This window comes from Melozone crissalis, unplaced genomic scaffold, assembly GCF_028551555.1.
Source record: "Melozone crissalis strain CALT ecotype California unplaced genomic scaffold, PUWL_Pcris_2 ptg000019l_1, whole genome shotgun sequence".
NCBI classification, from domain to species: domain Eukaryota; kingdom Metazoa; phylum Chordata; class Aves; order Passeriformes; family Passerellidae; genus Melozone; species Melozone crissalis.
Window position 1 is genome coordinate 19,314,529 of NW_026535797.1, and position 18,381 is coordinate 19,332,909.

An 18,381-nucleotide genomic window follows, 5' to 3' on the forward strand; every position below is an offset into this window, starting at 1 on the left:
TTAATTTGTCATGGAAGAAAGTATCTGGGTCTTAAATACCTTACAACCTAATTTTCCTGCTGCTTCCCCTCAGAGATTGAATACAACTTGCTCACTTTTAGACATGCCATATTCAAGTAGACTGTTTGCACACAACTCTCCAGCCAGCAGGGAGAGTCTGGTGCGAACGAATGTCTCCTGCCACGCTCTGAAAAAGCCAAGGTTAGTCTTCGCCTTCAATAGGAAAAGGGGTTGGCTGGCATTTGCAATGCCAAAGTTTGACATCATCCCTTACAGCCTAACAATTGCTAGGAAGAAAATGGAAAATGATCACAAAAGGAGGTAAGATCCCACAGACTCTTGGTTGTCCCTCCTGTGAGTTAAGTTGAAAAAAAAAAAAAAAAAAAAAAGCAGGGGAAATCCCCATAAGGGACAGCTGTTTCCAGTCAGGTTTGCCCTGCTAAGACTAGTCTTGACTGCTCATATATCCTTGAAGACTTGCACTTTTCTAGCATCTGACCCTGGTTTTAAGGTCCTATTTGGGCTACAGCTCACTTTGTTCCTCTACTTAGCATCTTCATATTCCCTTTGGACTTTGGAGCAAGCCAGACTCCTTTCCTCTCCTCACCCTCATCTGTCCCCCTTCCCTCACTTTACTTTCTTCTTACTGCTCAAGCCTGTATCTCTGTTTGTCTTTCCAATATCCAATTCTCCTTATCTACCATATACACCCCTCTCTTCCTTAAAGCCACTAAACTCGGCACTTCCTCTGTCTCTAACAGGTCTTTTTAGCTTCATTTCCTTTGCTGCCCAGTTTCTCCATCTCTGTCATATTGGTCTCCAGTTTTGGCTGCCCTACTGTAACAAATTCATTCTCTTTTTCACATCCCTCCTTTCACCTCCTGGTTATCGTATCCCACACAATCCATTCACACTTTTGATTCACATTAGTAAAGCAACTTAAATCTTCCACCAATTTCAATCCGCTGATACATCCTCTGCTCCCTTCTATATTTTCCCACTCTTACTTCATTTTCCCCTTATTATTGTTTTTTATATTTACTGTGGTCCCTGACCCACCATGTCATCAACCTACTCTGCTTCCTCCTCCTCATAAACTTTTACATGAGCAGAAAACCTATTTCCATCTTCATCACATCTAATCTGAGTTCACAGTCTTTTAAGAGAAGTAGGCACATCATCTTACATGACATTTATACTGTGCCTTGTCAACATGCAGTGCTTTGAATGGCTATTTTTAATACATTAGTAATACAAAGACACCACCCTGGGTTCAGATATCCCCAAGATTGTTCCAATACATCAGGGTAGTATTAGGGCTGCTTTCCCCTTTGTTACCATTTCCCCCTAAGTCTGTCCCAGCAGTTCTTGTCAGGAACAAGATGCTGGGCTAGGCTGTAAACTGAGAGGAACGACAATACCTACATCCCAGGGAGCAGAAGTGGAGCCTAAAGTTAGGTGTACCCTGGGTTAGCAGGAAAATCCACCCCGATGACAATAAATACCCAGGAGATTGCATAGATGCCTTCAAATCCCTTAGCACAGAGATGCCTACTGACATCAGCTCCTCTGAAGATGAAAAACCAGTTGATAGGAGCCCGGCACAGAAATGTGGGCAGAATTGAGGCCAGCTGAATACAGCCCTGGATGCCACACAGTGGCAGTGAAAACAGTGAAGCAGAAGGCAAAGCCTGGACCAGTGGTGCTGCTTCACTGCCACATGTATGCCATTGTGCTTTGTGTCTCAATGTGCATTTCAACAGAACCTGCACAATGTGTCCAGGCTCTTTGGAAGCAGCAAGTGGATGCAAAGATGAGGTCTACAGTGAGTAATGTTTCAGTACCAGCAGCAAAGCAGGGCAGGCTGATCCACAGGCATAGCTGACAGGCTGGTACACTGGGAACAGCCTGTACCGTAACTACCCCAAGCCCCAGCAGAGAAGCTGTACAGTATCACAGTGCAGAGTGACGCATAACTGCTTTTTTAGATAAGACATGGACTACCAACTGAGATGGATGGATTTCAGTCACTGACTGACACAGGTAAGGCACTCTTACTTGGCCATCTTCCCTCTGTTAGCATATTTACAGGATAATAACAGTGATGGCCCATGAGCCCTGGCATAATGTGATTTTTTTTTCAACAGCTCAGAATTCATACTGGATAAGTATCACGCTCCCCTCAAGAATTAACCTTTCTGCACCTCCCGCCACGCTGGTACTTTTGGTATGCGGGAACATTTCCCACCTCAGGCATAGTTACTCGTCTCCTTCTTGGCATTGGATATGGACTATAGCTAGACAGCTGAATTCTTTGATCTTCTTGATGGCTGGTGTACATACAAAGCTTTTGGAGTCATGTACTTCCTTGTTCCCCAGGAGAGCAAAGTTTCTTGCTCAGCTGAAAATTAACTTCTGGAGTTTGTACTTGCTCACTTCCTCTTAAATGGCCTCAAAGCAGCTCTGAAAACCAAATATTACATTCCCAGGATCCCACTACTGCCTTTTCTCAGGCACTCCTCAAGACAAAAGAAAGAGAAAGGTGAACAGAAGATTAAGAAGAACAGTAGTGCTGGCCAAAGAAGTTTCAGAGGAGAGAAAAAGGAAAATGGAATGAGAAGATAGTGAAGGAGAGAAAAAGGAATGAAGGGAGAGAGGGAGCAGCAATAATAAGGTCATTTGTTACAGGAGCTACTCCTAGTCTGTGTGTATGTAACACAATTTGAGCTAATTGTATTGCCCTCACTTTGGGGACGCTGCTGTCTGTCTCTGAAGCTTTTTCTAATTTCCCCCCTTAATGTACGATTTCAGAATCTTTCATTCTAATGATTTTAATGCAATCAGCAAAACTATGCATGTAATTGTCTTTGGCACAGCACTCGCTGGAGTGGCACTCAGGGACAGCTCCCTGAACCCAGGACTCCGACAGGAGAATGCAAAACAGGCCTGTTTTCAATCACCGCGGCAGAAGGCAGCCGGCAACGTCTGCGAAAGGCTGCCGAAAAAAAACATTTGTCGGAAGACAATGACAAAAAAGGGGGTCTCAGCTCGGTGCTATTCAGAGACAATTTGTAAGCACGGCTGTTGAAGTCGATCCAAAGGCTCCGGAACAGCTGGAGCTTTGCAGTGATTGATAAGTGCGCCCAGGAGAACTTCATTTCTGCCTGAATGAAGACAAAAGCCCCGCGATGCTGGGCGGATGGGTAATGTCACTATCATTAAGTAGTGAGAGTGGATATGCCAGACCTTCAGATGGGGACACAGTCAGGGCTATGAGGAGAGGTCAGGGCACCCTCCCTTCCTTCCCATCACCGCCAGCTCTCTCCCCTCCCTGACTCCCCCGCTCCTCTCACACACACTTTCCGGACAAACACCCCCTCGGCTAATTGTAATGCCCATATAATAGAAGTTCCCCCAGCTTGTAAGTACAGATCATAGGTCTCTCCTTCTCCTCTTCATGACTGCTCTGCACACACTCCTTCCAGACCTTTAAGAGCTGGTTCAGCCTCCAGGCCATCCACATGCACCTACGTATACTGTCACTGTTGCTCATGATCTCACACTCAGAAGACACCACCCTGCTGTTTTTCTCCTTCATCCCTGTATTCCCCACCAGTATCTCCTGAAATCCAAAGCCTGCATTTCTAAAATCAAGTCCAGCTTAAATTTTTGGGGCAACCCTGTGAAAACAGAGCATCAGCACATGAGAAGAAAGCACATGAAATACAAAGCTGACCACAATGGAATTGAACTGGCATCTACGTGCTTTGCACTGAATCTCAAGTGCTTAAGGTTTATCTGGTTTGGGATGTTTGCTGACACAGTCCCTTTTGCTCTGTGGAGTTACCACATCTCACATGCAGTCATCATGAAGAGCATTGGAGACAAGTGAATAAACTAAAACTTCAGCTTTCACTTTGTGCTCTTCTCATGGTGAAGAAAATGCTGGAAGATACAATGAAAGTTGTTCTGAAACAAGCACCAATATTAAACAACCCTTTGCATATCAAATTACTTTTGGTGGTGCCCACAACTACCCAAATTCAGGAGCTGGCTCCTCAGTTTCTACATATTCTGTAGCCAGGATGTTGGACACCTCTGAAACTCTGCAGTACAGTTGGGAATCAGCAGTGCACCACAGAAGCCATCAGAAAACAGGGCACAGCAAGGGTGACATTGCTACAGGAAGGGGAGCAAACTGCCTGAAATGTCTCTAAGCCTGGGTCACAAATCCCCTGTGGATTTAACAACCTACTCAAACACTTTCTTCTTTCCCTTTCCCTTCCCTAGTGAACCCAGCCCTTTTCTCCTGCTGTCAGTGGCCAGCCTGGGCAATGCCAGAGACAAGACAAAGACTTCTTCCAAAAACCCTGCAGTCTTTACTTCAGCAAGAAATATTAGCTCGTCACCTTCTGCAGTGGTTTAAGGAATATGAAGGCAAAAGAAACAGAACTGGAGAAAAAAGGTTCAGGTGGGCAGACAGCCCATCACTATTACACTACTTGCTGATATTTTAGGCCACCCCACTCACACATAATGCAGCTAACTGCTATTTAGATGACACAACCTAAGAACACTCAGAGCTACAGTTCCTCACTGGGGATCCCAGTGCAGGATACGCTCACCAGCCACAGCTGAGTGACTAATCATCAAGGGAGATGAACCTGAAGAAAGATGAGAAGCTTAGAGTCAGGAGCTCTGGGACTGTTTCCAAACTCTATTATTGACCTGGACCAAATCACACCCAGTCTGCTGTATCTTTTCCTCTCCACTTTTCTGCTCAAGAACTCTGCAGTACTCTACAGGATCCAGGCTGCTGTTCAGCTGTACACTAACTACAGCAACAACATCCCACCCTGAGCTGAACCTATAATCTGCCTCAGCAATAACATTTCCAAAAATCCCCATCTACCAGCACCCAGCATATTCCTGCCTTGTTGCCAATACGTCAGAAGCCATAAACCAAAGTTACTCAGGGAAAGCAAAACCACCAGCTATCAGATTATCACTTCCCCTCTGCAGTGCAGCTCAGATCCATTTGAACCTTTTACAAGCACCACCACCATCATTCCCTTGATTCCCATATCCTTCACAGGTATTGTGCTGCCCTAAGGGAGGGAGCTGAGAGACCTAGAGATACTCTGTACTGAAGGTGGTATTTGTCAATTAACTATTTAGAGCCCAGGAGGCATAAACTGACCATTCTCCTACTCATTCAATGACACCTGTGTCAGCAATCCCAGGCCACCTCAGACTGTTGGCTCTTTGGGCAAGGGAAAGCTTTGTACAAAGCCTACCACATGCTCAGGCCTCTATACCCCCACAGGAAGCAGTAGCAGCCCATACAGATCCAGCACACTCACAGAGGTGCCAAACATCCCTCTGGGCCCTCTGTGGGTGGTGGAAGCAAAGTCAGCTGACATTATTCTCAGTCCCCCTTCACTTCCCAAATTCTAGAAACCTCTTGCTGAAGCAACATGGGGGGTTTTTTACTGACTTACACCCAGCCAACATCTTGCACTCTCTGCAAGGTGATGGAATAGCACAGGCCAGTGATCAGCAGGAAAGCCAGTTCCTGCTGGCCTGCAGAGGAGCACCAGCCCCACTGCTATTTGTACATGTCCTCTGGAATCTCCACATTCAGCACTGTTCTTGCCAAAGCTACCACGAAAATGTGCACATCATTCCCTAACCTCCCTGTCCCCAGAGCTGGCACTGGCTGCTTGTTCTGCCTGCCTGCTTGGACAGCTAAATAGTTATGCAGAGCACTGCAGTGCTGGGGGGATCCCAGGCCTTTGGCACATGCTTTGGAGGTCCCCTTGTGGACATCCTTCCTGAGCTAGTAGCCCAACTTGGCTGCAGCAGGAGAACAACTCTTGTAGCCTTTCTGGAGCAGGGGAGTCACTGCAGACCCTTTCTGGAAAGGGAAAAAGAGGCACCCAAACAGCTTAGTGGTCCCTGTCAACCAGGAAATGAACAGAATCCCAAAGGTCCATTGGCTCACAGCCACTGACCAATGCTATTTCAGTTTCTCTACCTCCACTCTGCAGGCAGTTGTGACAATACAGAATCTGCTTCTGCATGCAGAGGTCTCTTTCCAGGGCCTGCACACCCAATACCAATGTTACCAGTAACATGTCAGAGCAGCGAGAAGAAGAAAGATACCCAGATTTAATGAACTAATCTAGACCAGCTGAGACTTTATTACAACTAAGTAAAGACCTCCAAAACCTCCACTCAAGCTCAGTCAGTCCTAAGCTTCCAGAAAAGTGACTTTCCATTGCAGTAATATATTCCCCACAAGACACTCCATTTGGCATAGCTACCAGGTTCCAGCTTCTAGCAGGAAAAAATTCCCAAGCACCTCACTGCTGTAAGGCTTCCTGTTCCTGAATTTTGTTTCCAGAAAAGGATTTGGCAAAGTTTTCAATGATATTGTCCCAATTTTTTTACACCAATCTGGCATGTCTGTTTAGCCTGATCCTCCCAGTGACTGTCATTCACCTTCCAGTTGCCACCTGTAACATGACTGAAAATACTGTCAGGTCCAACATAATCTTCATATGCAGGTAGAGCAATGGTGAGCATGAAAACCCATAGTACGGTCTCGTACCTGACTGTACTATGTTTGTACAGTCAGGTACAAGACTCCAAGGTCACTCCTTGGAAGTGCACAGTCTGCATCACATCTTTTTGAGCACAGGGTACCCAAGAGCACCAGGCACAGGAGCTCATGGCCAAGTAGACCAAGACAAGCTATGTACAGCCCACACACAGGGCATTCAGAGGGAGAGTCAGGAGGTGCTCTGTCCTTTTAGACCTGCATACATACAGCCTCTGTTCTCACCATGAGAACACAGAACCAAAAGCAGACCCATGATCTGAGACCTCTGTTCTGACTTGCACCCAAACAGCAATCATACCTGGTGCTGATCCGGGTTTTAATCCATTCATGGTCCCCTGCTCTAAGCTATGACAGTTGGGCCAAGCAGGATCCAAAACCTCCTCCAACCTGCCTTTGTCCCCACTCTGATCTGTGAAGTAATAAATAGTGATAAATCTTGACAGAGAGCATCCAAGTGTCTGGCATGCTGTGGAGGGTGAGGGCAAGGCAGCTTCTGCTACAGGAGATGATCTCTGGCCTGCCTTTCTTGATGACCCCAGAGGATTCACACCGCCCTGCTCCCTCCTCTTGAAAGGTGATAACAAAGGTGTGAGTTTCTAAGCCTGACTGGCTCATGGAGTTAAAACCCAGTGAACCTGACCAGATCAGTGATAAAGCCAGAGCTCTGCTGAATTGGTCATTCTCTTGCTCTCTCCTTCTCTTGCCTGACCCCTCTTTTGCATGGTTCATAGAATCGGCAAAACTCCCTGACACAGAAACTGGAAGACACTCGATCTGTCGGTAACAATTTCCAGCAGCTCTGACAGGAACAGGCAGAGCACAGGAAGAATAAAAAAAAGGGAAAGGGAAAAAAAAAAGATAATTCCATCTGCCTTGTATTCTCCCTTTTGTTTTTCCTTTGGCTGCCTCTCTTTCCTTGCACTGTGTGTCTCCTTTCCTTTGTCTGCTGCTGGACAGATGAAGACAGTCCATGTGCTGCAGAAGGCATCCCAACTTGAGCCATGAAAGAGACTAAATCATCCCAGAGGAAAGACTACATAGAGATGGGTAGATTAAACCTCTTACTTTAAAGCCTCTACAGCATCTGCAGCATGCTGGTTCCATGTCCTGGTTGTCCACACTGGCAGGCAGGCTTGGAACACACAAGGAACATCAGTAGGGAAGATGAGGCAGGCGATGGTTTATATCAACATTATATTTACATTTTTTAGGTCACCTTTGCTGGGGCTGAGAAGATGCTTTCTTTCATTTTATTTTGCAGAGTTAAGTGTGGCCTGGAACCATCTGTGTGTTTTTACCCACTAGATGAGTGGCTCTGTCTTTGATCATTCCTTCTCTCATCACTGTGGCTTCAAGCCTGATCTACAGTAGGCTTCACAGAGTATTGGGGGTCTGTGAGAAGTCAAGGCATACAGAATGAGATTTCTGCAGCCCCTTCTGAGCTGTACATCTGACTCACAGACTGTCACTAAGGAGACTAGACTCTGAAACCCAGGCAGTTCTTGCCCATCCTGGAGTTTTGATGTCCTTCACTAAGCAAAAGTCATCCTGTCTAAGTGTCTAGGGAGAGGCAAGCACACAGTATGATGCCTACCTTTTCAGATAACACCTGCCCTCCAAGCCAAGCATCAGATCAATGAGAGTTATAGATACTGGAATCTCTGTTGTATCTTCAGAGCTGCATTTCCCCCATCTCTCCCACTGAAGAATAGGTTTTTCAGAGCAGGTGATCTTTGGAAGGAGATATGTGAGTTGATAGGAAGGAGAAGCTATTGCTCCGATGGGCCAAAGGCCAAGAAACAGCAGGATTTATTACACAGAACTAACTTCCACCATGACAGAACCAGATTATCATGTCATCATACAACCTGCACCTTCAGAAAATACACACCCTTGGAAGAGTCCAGCTTGAAAATAAGACCTGAGGTGATACGAGCCATTTGTATAGAGGGAGGAAGGGAGAGCACTGGAGGAGAAATAGAACAGGTGACAAGAGCAAAAATACACAGAACATACTTGATTACCAAATGTCACAGCAAGTCAAGATTTTACATTTAGCCCAGACACCACTTGTGACAGAGGGTGATATCATCAGCAGGGTGATATCCACCATAAAGCCCTTTCCTTTAAAAGACAAAGCACATCTAGCTCAGAACTCACACAGGTTGTGTGAGTTATCCTAGATGACACTAGGTCCATGAATCCAAGACACACAGATTGATTTATTCTTAACTCGTGACACAGGCAGAAATTCACAATAAAAGCTTTACTCCTTCCTGTCTGGTAGGAACATCATCAGTGTCTATTTAAAGCAGGAATTGGTCCCAGAGTTGAAGAGAAGACTGAAATCTAACTTTGGAAGTGATCAGGGAAGTTGCAGAAACGCCACAGCTTTTGGTGTTGACTTCCCTCAGCTAGCCAGAGAAGCTGCCATAACCTGGCTGGTGAGGCAGGTGGTGTGTGGTGCTGCAGACTGGATGAGTTCTCCAGCAGCTGCTAACAGGGGCAGTGGTGAAATCTGGGGCAGGAGGGACAAGGGGTGGATGTTACACACCACAAGCTAGAAACACATGCTGTCTGCTGGCGTAATGAGGGGAATCCCAGAAGCAGGATACACAGATTCAACAGCTCAGTGAAAGAAAGACAAAGGGAGAAGCAAATTAGACATCTCACAGGAGCGAGAAGGAAGATGCTGTAACAGGCCCCCACTTGAGAACACCAGAACGCTTCTTGGAAACCTGGCAGCCATGTCATTTTAGACTAAGCATCCTTCAGAACACCTATTGCCTCCCATCACGCTTTACACAGCACCCACCACCACAAAGCCCAGCTGAGATGGGACCACCAGGCCATGAAGAGCAGCAATGAAAACAGAACAGACAAACTCAGTTCATGCAAAATCCCTCAAGCAGAAAGCACACACAGTGAGGTGCAAATGCCTCCAGTGAATCTGAAAGCAAGTCCTCTTTAAGGCCAGAATTGGCCCAAATCACCTATAATTGCACAAACTGATGAAAAGCCTGAGTGACTCAAAACCTAGGGAGGCTCATGGAAAATCAGGGCAGGGAAAGTGAGGAAGCAAATCAAGCCCTCCTGGTACAGCTGCAACTTCCCGCAAGTCAGCAGTGGGTGCTTCAAGATTCTATCCACCACAACCACACCAAATTCAGACTGTGCCAGCACGGCAGTTTGAGGTGAAACAGTCAAGTAGCTGGATACCAAGGATAAATAAGATTTCTGCTAATCCTGCTTTCACAGCAGGATACTAGAAAATTTAGCTGACCTTTGTTAAATAAGCTTAATGGGTCCCTTGAGAGATGGCCAGTGAATTACTGTGAGTGAGCAAAGAATGTCTGCCCTGGGCTATAGCCTGCAGAGAGAGTTTTTTCTTACACAAGAGGCTGCAATCCACCCCATTTCACTGGACAATGTATTTCTTTTATTCTACAGGGAATAGGCCATCCCCAAGCCTCTGCAAGGCAAGCCAATAGTGCTACATCTGTAGAACACCTCTCAGCAGCATAGGAGACACTCCACACCACACAGCTTTTCAGCTGTGGCCCTGGAAACTTTCACCAGGAAAGCTGAGCTGCCAACAGAGCACTTCTTGCCCCAGGATGTCACTGCCATGGCTGCCTGTTTCCCTGCTCACAGGTTTGCCCTCTGGACTGCCAGCACGTGCGCCTGTGCAGGGTCTCCAGGGGATAATGGAGGAGAGGCAGCAACCTGGAGACAAGCCCATCACAGACTTTGATGGCACAGGGTCCCTGCACTAACATACTGTCAATGCATTGGCAAAACATGGGCCCAAACAGTACCACAGCCAGATGCTGTCAGACCAAAATTTCGTTGCTACACACACATTTCCTTTTGGAAATAAAAAAATTTAACACCTGTCCACCCGTTCCAGCTTGACTAGCTGGGATTTAGACCACCTCATCTGACTGGCTGAGGAAGCAGATGAGAGAGCAAGGTAACACAAAGCTTTTTCATTTGTGTTCTGGCTGAAGTGGATTTGATGAGACACAGAGGTCACAAAGGGTGACATCAGTTGAGACATTATTAACATGTTGCAGCAGAAGCTACAGGCTGCTTCCTTTCCAGGTGTAATAAGACAGAAACAGTATTACAAAGCTGCATCTAAGATCTCCCATTCAGCATCTAACAAGCTGGATCAGAAAGCCTGGGCCAACTTTTTTAGAGTGAACCAAGCTAGGACAAATCTCACCTGGAAAAAATATGTCCAGAACTACACTTATGGGTATCCACAATTGCTCCAGGTGCCACTACTTTTTTCTTTCACAACCTCAAGTAATAAGGAGTAGAGATGGGAGAATTGCAATCAAACTACTCTTTTTCCATTTCTCATTCTATAAGCAAGCCCTGAGTACCTGGATAGACAAATACCTGGACTGTCCACTCATAACAAATTAAAAACAAAAAGTATGCTTCAGACTTTGACCGCCCTTTATTTCTCTCTCTCTCATCTCCCCCAACTCTGACCTCTCCAAAGTTCTCAACTGAAACAAATCCCAGATTCCAGTGTCCATAAAAACAGGAACATTTTTATTTTTGTTTTGAAGCCTATTTCAATGACCCTGCTGAGGTGGGGGGTGGGTAAGGAAACAAGATCATTCATCGTGGCTGAGCAGTACAATTCCATTTGCCAGGCTCTGAAATAAGAGACACTGCTGATGAAGTCAAAAAAGGAAAACGCTCCTCTGTGTCATTTTTCTCCTTTTCCCCACCCCAAGTCTGTTTTATGTCTTGCCCCCTCTCTACCCCCTCAGTCTCCCAGCAGGCTTTCTGGAGATAAAGGGGGAGAGAAGCAGAAAGATTGGTATCTTTCTCAAGGGAAACCCACACCTCTCAATATTCAGAATACTGAATATGAAATGTCAGAGGAGTTATCAATCTTACTTTGAAAGCACAAGGAGCTTTATTTGTTAGTGCAGGATGCAAAAGGGGTCTTCCAGAGCCATTCACTGACTCTTCAAAGCACATTTCACCACTGGAAGTTTGTGATTGCTCACTTTACCTAGTGTCCAAGTAGGAAAGGGAGACACATTTAATCCATCTGTCCTAGGCAGCAAAGGAAGGTGTAGACAAGTAGAAGAATATACAATGGCAGCAGAGTTGTGCAGAGGAGCAGCATGAGGTAAGGGCCAATTCTTAGTTAGTAGAAAGTCATATGTTCCTTCAATTAGCTTCTAAGATATGATGATGCAACTCAAACATGTAAGGAAATTAATCCAATTCTGTTGACACCAATGACCACAGTGTCTGTGTCACAGTTGAGCCTTAATCTTTCCCTCCACCTTAGGCTCATCCCTTATCATCAAGATATCAGCATTCTTCCTTACCTCTTCCTTAACTTCAGTGCAAGCAGACAGAAGCCACAGTGAGAACCAGAGAGCAGCCTGAGATATGACAAATAGCTCCAACTCAATAATCACATACTACAAAGCAGTATGGAGAACTGGATCCTGGCTGACTGGATCCTGGCAGAGCAGAGGGAGAGGGGAGGTTAGGTTCCAGTGAGATCAGTGGAAAACACTACTGGTAGGGCATCTCCAAAAGAAAAAATAAGAGATACCTATATACACAAATTGTCAAAGTTTCCAAGTGAAAGACAGGCCAGCTCTGTGACAAGCAAAGATGGGGGCAGGACTGCTCACTGGTGAAGAAAGATAGCAGTGGGGCCATAGGCTGCAGATATGTCTGGTCTATCTGGCTCCCCACCTCCTTGTCAGCCCCACAGTTCAGGAGGCCGACATTCCCAACCATCTCCTATTTTCTGCATTGTGTAATCCACAGCCTTCAAGAGTGCACACCATCCCACTTCAGGGCAGCCAGTAGGGAGAGGTTTCAGTCTTCCCCACCTCATCCCTCTGACTACTCCCTGACTTTATACCCAAACAACAGTGGTTGTATATGAACCAGACAGTATGCCACCCAGCTCTCTCTTCACTTGCTACCAAATTACAGACAAACCAGATATGTGCTGGTTCCAGGAACCTACAAGAGATCATGTGTGTTGTTCTCTGACCAACATTTTCAAGCCTCGAAAATAAAGATTTGATTCTTAGTTGTACATTTTCTACTACTAAGAATATTCTGCTGCTGAAAAGTTAGTGTAAGTAGCACACCCATTCAGGGGATGGGATAGGAAACCTGGGCACCCCACAGTATTCAGTGCATCCTGTTCAAGAACCAGCTTGGGGAGACAAGTACAACTCACTTGACTCCCAGGGAGCTACACTGATTCAAGTTGACTAAATATTCGGACCTTAAGTTCCATACAGGGAAGTTTGAAAATGCTGGACTGCTGCTGTTTCCTGCAGAGCCAGCATGTGGAAATGAGGTGCTGTTGTTTATGGCAGACCACTGTGCAGAAAAATTCCCCTGGTCTCAAACGTGACCTTTCCATCAGAGGTCACCAAAAAGTCATCAGTGATTTCATCAGATATCAACCAACTCAATTGCCCTTACGTGCACACACAGCAGCAGCAATGCACAGGTCACACTCATTTCCTTGTGTGAGTCAGTCACTCTGAGCCCAAGGCCACCAGTTAGAAGAAAGAAAGATCGTCTGAGATCCTGAATTAGATTTCTGCTCTTGGCTCAGATCTCATTCTCAGAAATATGCCTACTGAGTGATTACAGGAATAATACACCCAGTTTAGTGTTACAGGAGGCTGTCCTAGGGACAAGGGGCTGCACAATGGCATCTACCAACACCCCAACTCAGCTGTAGATGTTCTCTGGCATATTTACCCTGTGGATTTGTATGGTTGTTGCCCAATGTTAGCTTGGGAAAGACAATAAAGAGATGAAAGAATAATACAGACATGAGGGTGACTATTTTCCAAAGAGGAAACACTTGCTCTAGCTGCCAATGATTTACAGGGTCACGTTGTTCACTGTTGACATATTTTATTGTCATTATTTATCACACTCACTCCAGGAGCCCTAAGGAGCCCTGCACAGGAACTTGGGCCGTGTAGCACAAGGTGATGTACAAATACAGAGAGCTGTCAGGGGGGTAAAGGCACCGGAGTCCTGCCAGCTGCTGCCACTGCAGAAGATAGTGCAGATTCACAGCAGGACATAAAAAGGCAGTAGGGGGAAGATGGCAGGTGTCCAGAGTGCCAGAGTATTTCTCAGCTCAGCACAGAACAAAAAGATTCTCTTCACTCCATCAAGTTTATAGAGTTAAGTTCACAATTGCTAAATGCTTGCATCATTTTTAATGCTTTCTTACTGGCCACAAGGCTGTCAAAATGCAGAGTAACTGCCTGCGCAGTCAGAATCCTGAACAGGAGATTACCCAATAATAATAATTATTATTATTGGTATTATTACTACAGATTTATATCTCTATCATCATCTCTTGATCAAGAGAGACATTGTACTCTCTTTGTGAAATAACATTTGCTTTGCTCTTCACAGAAGAATTAGAGGCTTTACAGGCAAAAATATATTGGCAAGTTACTCCAAAAGCACTCCAAGAAGGCAGAGGTCTACATCAAATATGTACATTTGCACCTATTTAGTCTATGATCACTTTTGTAGTGGTGTAAATCAGGAGTAATGCTCCAGACACTCCGCTAATACACATCAGTGCAGTTCACTGATTTCATATAAAAACCCTGCAGACATTAGACAGGGAGAGAGCGCAATCAGACCCTGTCCGAGATCACCCCGTGTCCATATGCTGTTATTCATTACAAAGTATGATCTCAGTGCCTAGGGGCTCCTAGGAAGGCCAAAGTCCCCTCCACTACATTCTGCACTGATCAGTAATGACATACAGCACCTGCTTCAACAATTTGCAATGAAAGGAGACAGAAACCAGGTATATTCTGGTTACATTCTCAGATGATGAAAATACTGCCAAGTCTTGCAATTACATGGTGAGCCCATACAAGTCACAATTTTTCTTCAAGTCTCAGCTCTCAGTCTAGTGAGCTGATGAGATCTTGGAGAAAAAAGCTACTTTTTCACATAGAGAAGCCTTACAACTCAGACCTCCAGACTGGCCTTTCTGCCCATTTCTGATTTCCAGCTGCATCTTCAGTGCGTGGGTGAGTTGGCTCTCAATTCTATCTATGCTATATCAGTCTAGACGGAACAAGAAGTCCAAAGAACAAAACAATGGGAAAGAAAGAATGGTTAACAAATGCCACTACAACCCTTGTGAGTCAAAACTAACACAAACTTTTCAAACTGAATTTTCAGTCTGCCTGAACTTGAGTCAGAATTTCCTATTCAACCTGCATATTGATTTTACTTAATTATTATCCAGATTTAAAGAAATCATTTATCTCTGTCAAAAAAAAAAAAAAAAAAAATACCAAGACACATTAGGAAAGACAAGAAACACACCACTGCTCCAAGACAGTGGTGGGAGCTATGCAAAGCTGGCAGCCACAACCCTCCCTGCTCTGGTGATACAGTGCCTGTACCAGAAGAAGGACCCTCTTCAGGACCTTTTTGCACCACAGCATGAAATCACTGGATGAGGAAAGAAGGAATTATGGAGACTGTCATATTCAATCATCCTGTCCAAACCAAGACCAATAAGAGGAGGTTGCTCAGGGTAGTGTCCAGTCAATTTTTAAATATCTCCACAGATGGAGACCCCATAAGCTCTCTGTGAAACCTATTCTAGTGTTTGACCACCCTATAGCAATAGGTACATGGCTCACATGTGGAGATATTCAGCCATCTCTTAACCTGATTTGTTCACCATGTGTCAGAAATTAAATAAAATAACTTCACTGTCCCTAGTCAGCATGTTACAGTAGTGTAAGAAACCTACTGCAATAACTCTTGGAGCCCAGCTGGAGCTCAGGAGCCCATATGTTACATCTGTCACACCATGAACACACCAGACACAGAGAGAGAGAAACAGGATATAGAGAAGTGGTATGGTTCAGCTCAGTTCGTACAATAGAAAGGACTAAACCCAGGGTCTCTGAATCCTCTGTTCACAGCATCAGGAGAACCATGCTAACACATCCACATTGAAGCATTTATGTTCTGCTTTGCCACCAACACTGGTGACATTTTTCATAGTAAGTACAAGCTGTTACAAGTTTAGCCTTTACCTTTTCCTGTTCACAGATCCAAAAAAGGCTTTCTAGAAGATAAGTTTCTTGTTTGAGTATTCCATATATAAGGAACACGCTCAAATCTCAGTTGCAGCAATTCCCCTTCAGAAGAACTTTCATTCCTATGTAAGACATCTGATGTCACTAAAGATATCTGCCCTAACTACTGCAATATGGATTAACCATAGAAAGAGCAAATAGCCACAAAGCAGGAATTTTCTGATGTAACAAGAGCCACATATGTCTACAGGCCTCTTAGAAGGTCATCTTCTCATTAAAACTGCCAGGTGCAAACACATATCCCCTGTGGTCTGTGATCTCATGTAGGGCTGTGCAACCTCTCTATCCAGGGCAGGGACACAGTTGCTCTGAGAAGTTCCACTTTTTGCATTTGTTGCCTTCTGCCAGCAGTTTTCTGGTTAAAGGCAAAGCTGAGGGAAAGTTAAAGAGCAGCAACAGCTGCTCCGGTGCCTTCCCCAGATGTTCAGCTATGTTCAGCCGGTTAACAGTTTGAGAAATCATTCGTCAGCAAAGGTTTTGCTGCCTTGCAGGCTTATCTCTGAAACAATATGGTACTTACAGAAAAACTCATTCTCACCCTGCCACATTTAGCACCTAAAAGCCCCTTGTCATTTCATAACCCACCACACACTCTCTATTCTCTCTTTTTGCTGTAGAAATTATTTGGTGCCTTGATGGACAGAGATGTGAAGAGGCACCCACCCAGTAAAGACTATCTGCAGGCACTCACAAAGGTTAATCCAAACGTTTCATGAATTTTAAAAGTTGACCCAGTTTTTCTGAATCCTGTGCTGCAGCATGTCTCCCTGCTAGAGTGCTTTCTTCAGCTGATTATCATTCAATTACTGTTATGATTCTCTGTTACAGGGACTGATTGCAGAGGTCAGTGAAAGGAAGATTACAAGGAGTGTTAATGTTGGGATTAGGGTATGGTGGAGATCAGGGTGGAGCAGAGTGGCTCATGTCCAGAGTTACAGCCAGTCAAATTACAAACAGCAAAGGGCAGTTTAAGAAGGCCAGAGTTAGGACCTCTTAACACCAGGTATCAAGGACTTGGAAGTGAACCACAGTGACAAGAGCTAATTGCCGGCAGGATACAGTCAGGACAAATTACAAGTGTTAACTGCCAATTAAAATGACACGGCCAATATCAGGGCCACTACAAAGATCAATTATGGGATTACAGCAAAGGTCTACAAGTACATAAGAACAAAGCCCACCTGCAGCCACACGGAGAAACTCAGACGAGGAGCTTCCAAAAGTGGGAGAAGACTTTGCCTTGAGGCAGCTGAAATACAGAGGCCCAGTCTCTCACAGCTGGCACAGCTGAGTTTCAGGGAAGGTCAGGAAACAATGCTGCTTTACTCTAGCTGGGGTTTCAGCTGTGAGGCTTTTACTGGTGGTAGGAGTACGATATGACTTATCTTACGGTTGTAAAAGACCTACCAAGAGGGGCAGGAGACAGATGTCTTTACAAAGGGCTCACTGGAAAAAGAGCACAGCTCTATCAGCCTGAGGAACCAGCCAGGTGTGAAAACCAAACATCCTGTGCTGCTTCTTTGCTGATGTTGACACCAGTGAATCTGGGATCAGAGGTTTTAAACTCAGCCTTGCTCTTTCTGTGCTTAATTAGGTGTCCATCCATAAGCACATCATGCAGTGTGTGAAAAGGTTCCTCGGACCTCTGCTGAGCACTCCAGTCATTTCAGAGCAACAGACAGAGCTTTATGAATAACTTTAGAGAATTTTTCCTCTGTCTGCAGAACGTTCACATTGCACTTAGGACCTGACACATATTCTGAGCTCACATAGACATTCTCGCCCCCTTTGAAGGCATCTGGACATACATATTGTACAATCAGGAGAGGGGTATAAAAGTGCCATCTCTCTTTTGCCCTCCAAAGCCATTTAGGTGATGATGAGGCCAGAGCTTAACGTGGGCAGGTAGAGAAGCCACACTGGGCTGGAGAGACAGATGTGCAGATTTTCCTAGAGCCTGAACTTTGATTTGTTCAAAGAAAGATGCCCTTGTTCAGGGATATTCCAATTGCAAACTCTGTTCTGCGTTTGCTCTCCCGTTGTATCAACCTACCAATACCTCAATGATCCCAGCTTGGAACAAAATTGCTTAGTGCCCACAGAGACTGACCACATCCACCTCTGGGGCAGAACAGGTCACTCCAGAATCTTTCACACATGGAGGAGACCGATTCTCTGCATGCCAATCCTAGAAAGATCAAATTACATGGTCCTAAATACACAGAAGCTGCACAGATTTCTTAACCCACACTGAAGTTAACTGCAATCCAACAGCACACCTGTCTCAGCAGCACAATGGAGATGACACCAAAACCTCATCCCAAAAAGCCTGGCATTCTTACCCAAGCCTTGCACCTGCCCTTACACTGCCCAGCTCCCAAGTTACACTGGAGCACCATTTGCCCAGGCTACCAAACAATTTCCTTTCTACCGGCTGCACAAGATCCCCTCAGTCCTGTGCTGTGCAGAGGCAGCCAGTCAGAGCTGCACTGCCTCCTCAGCTCACCCCCAAGATGCTGCTGTAAATCCAAAGAGAGATTATCTTACCTGCCACAGTGTTGCCTCCTTGACTGCCAGCAA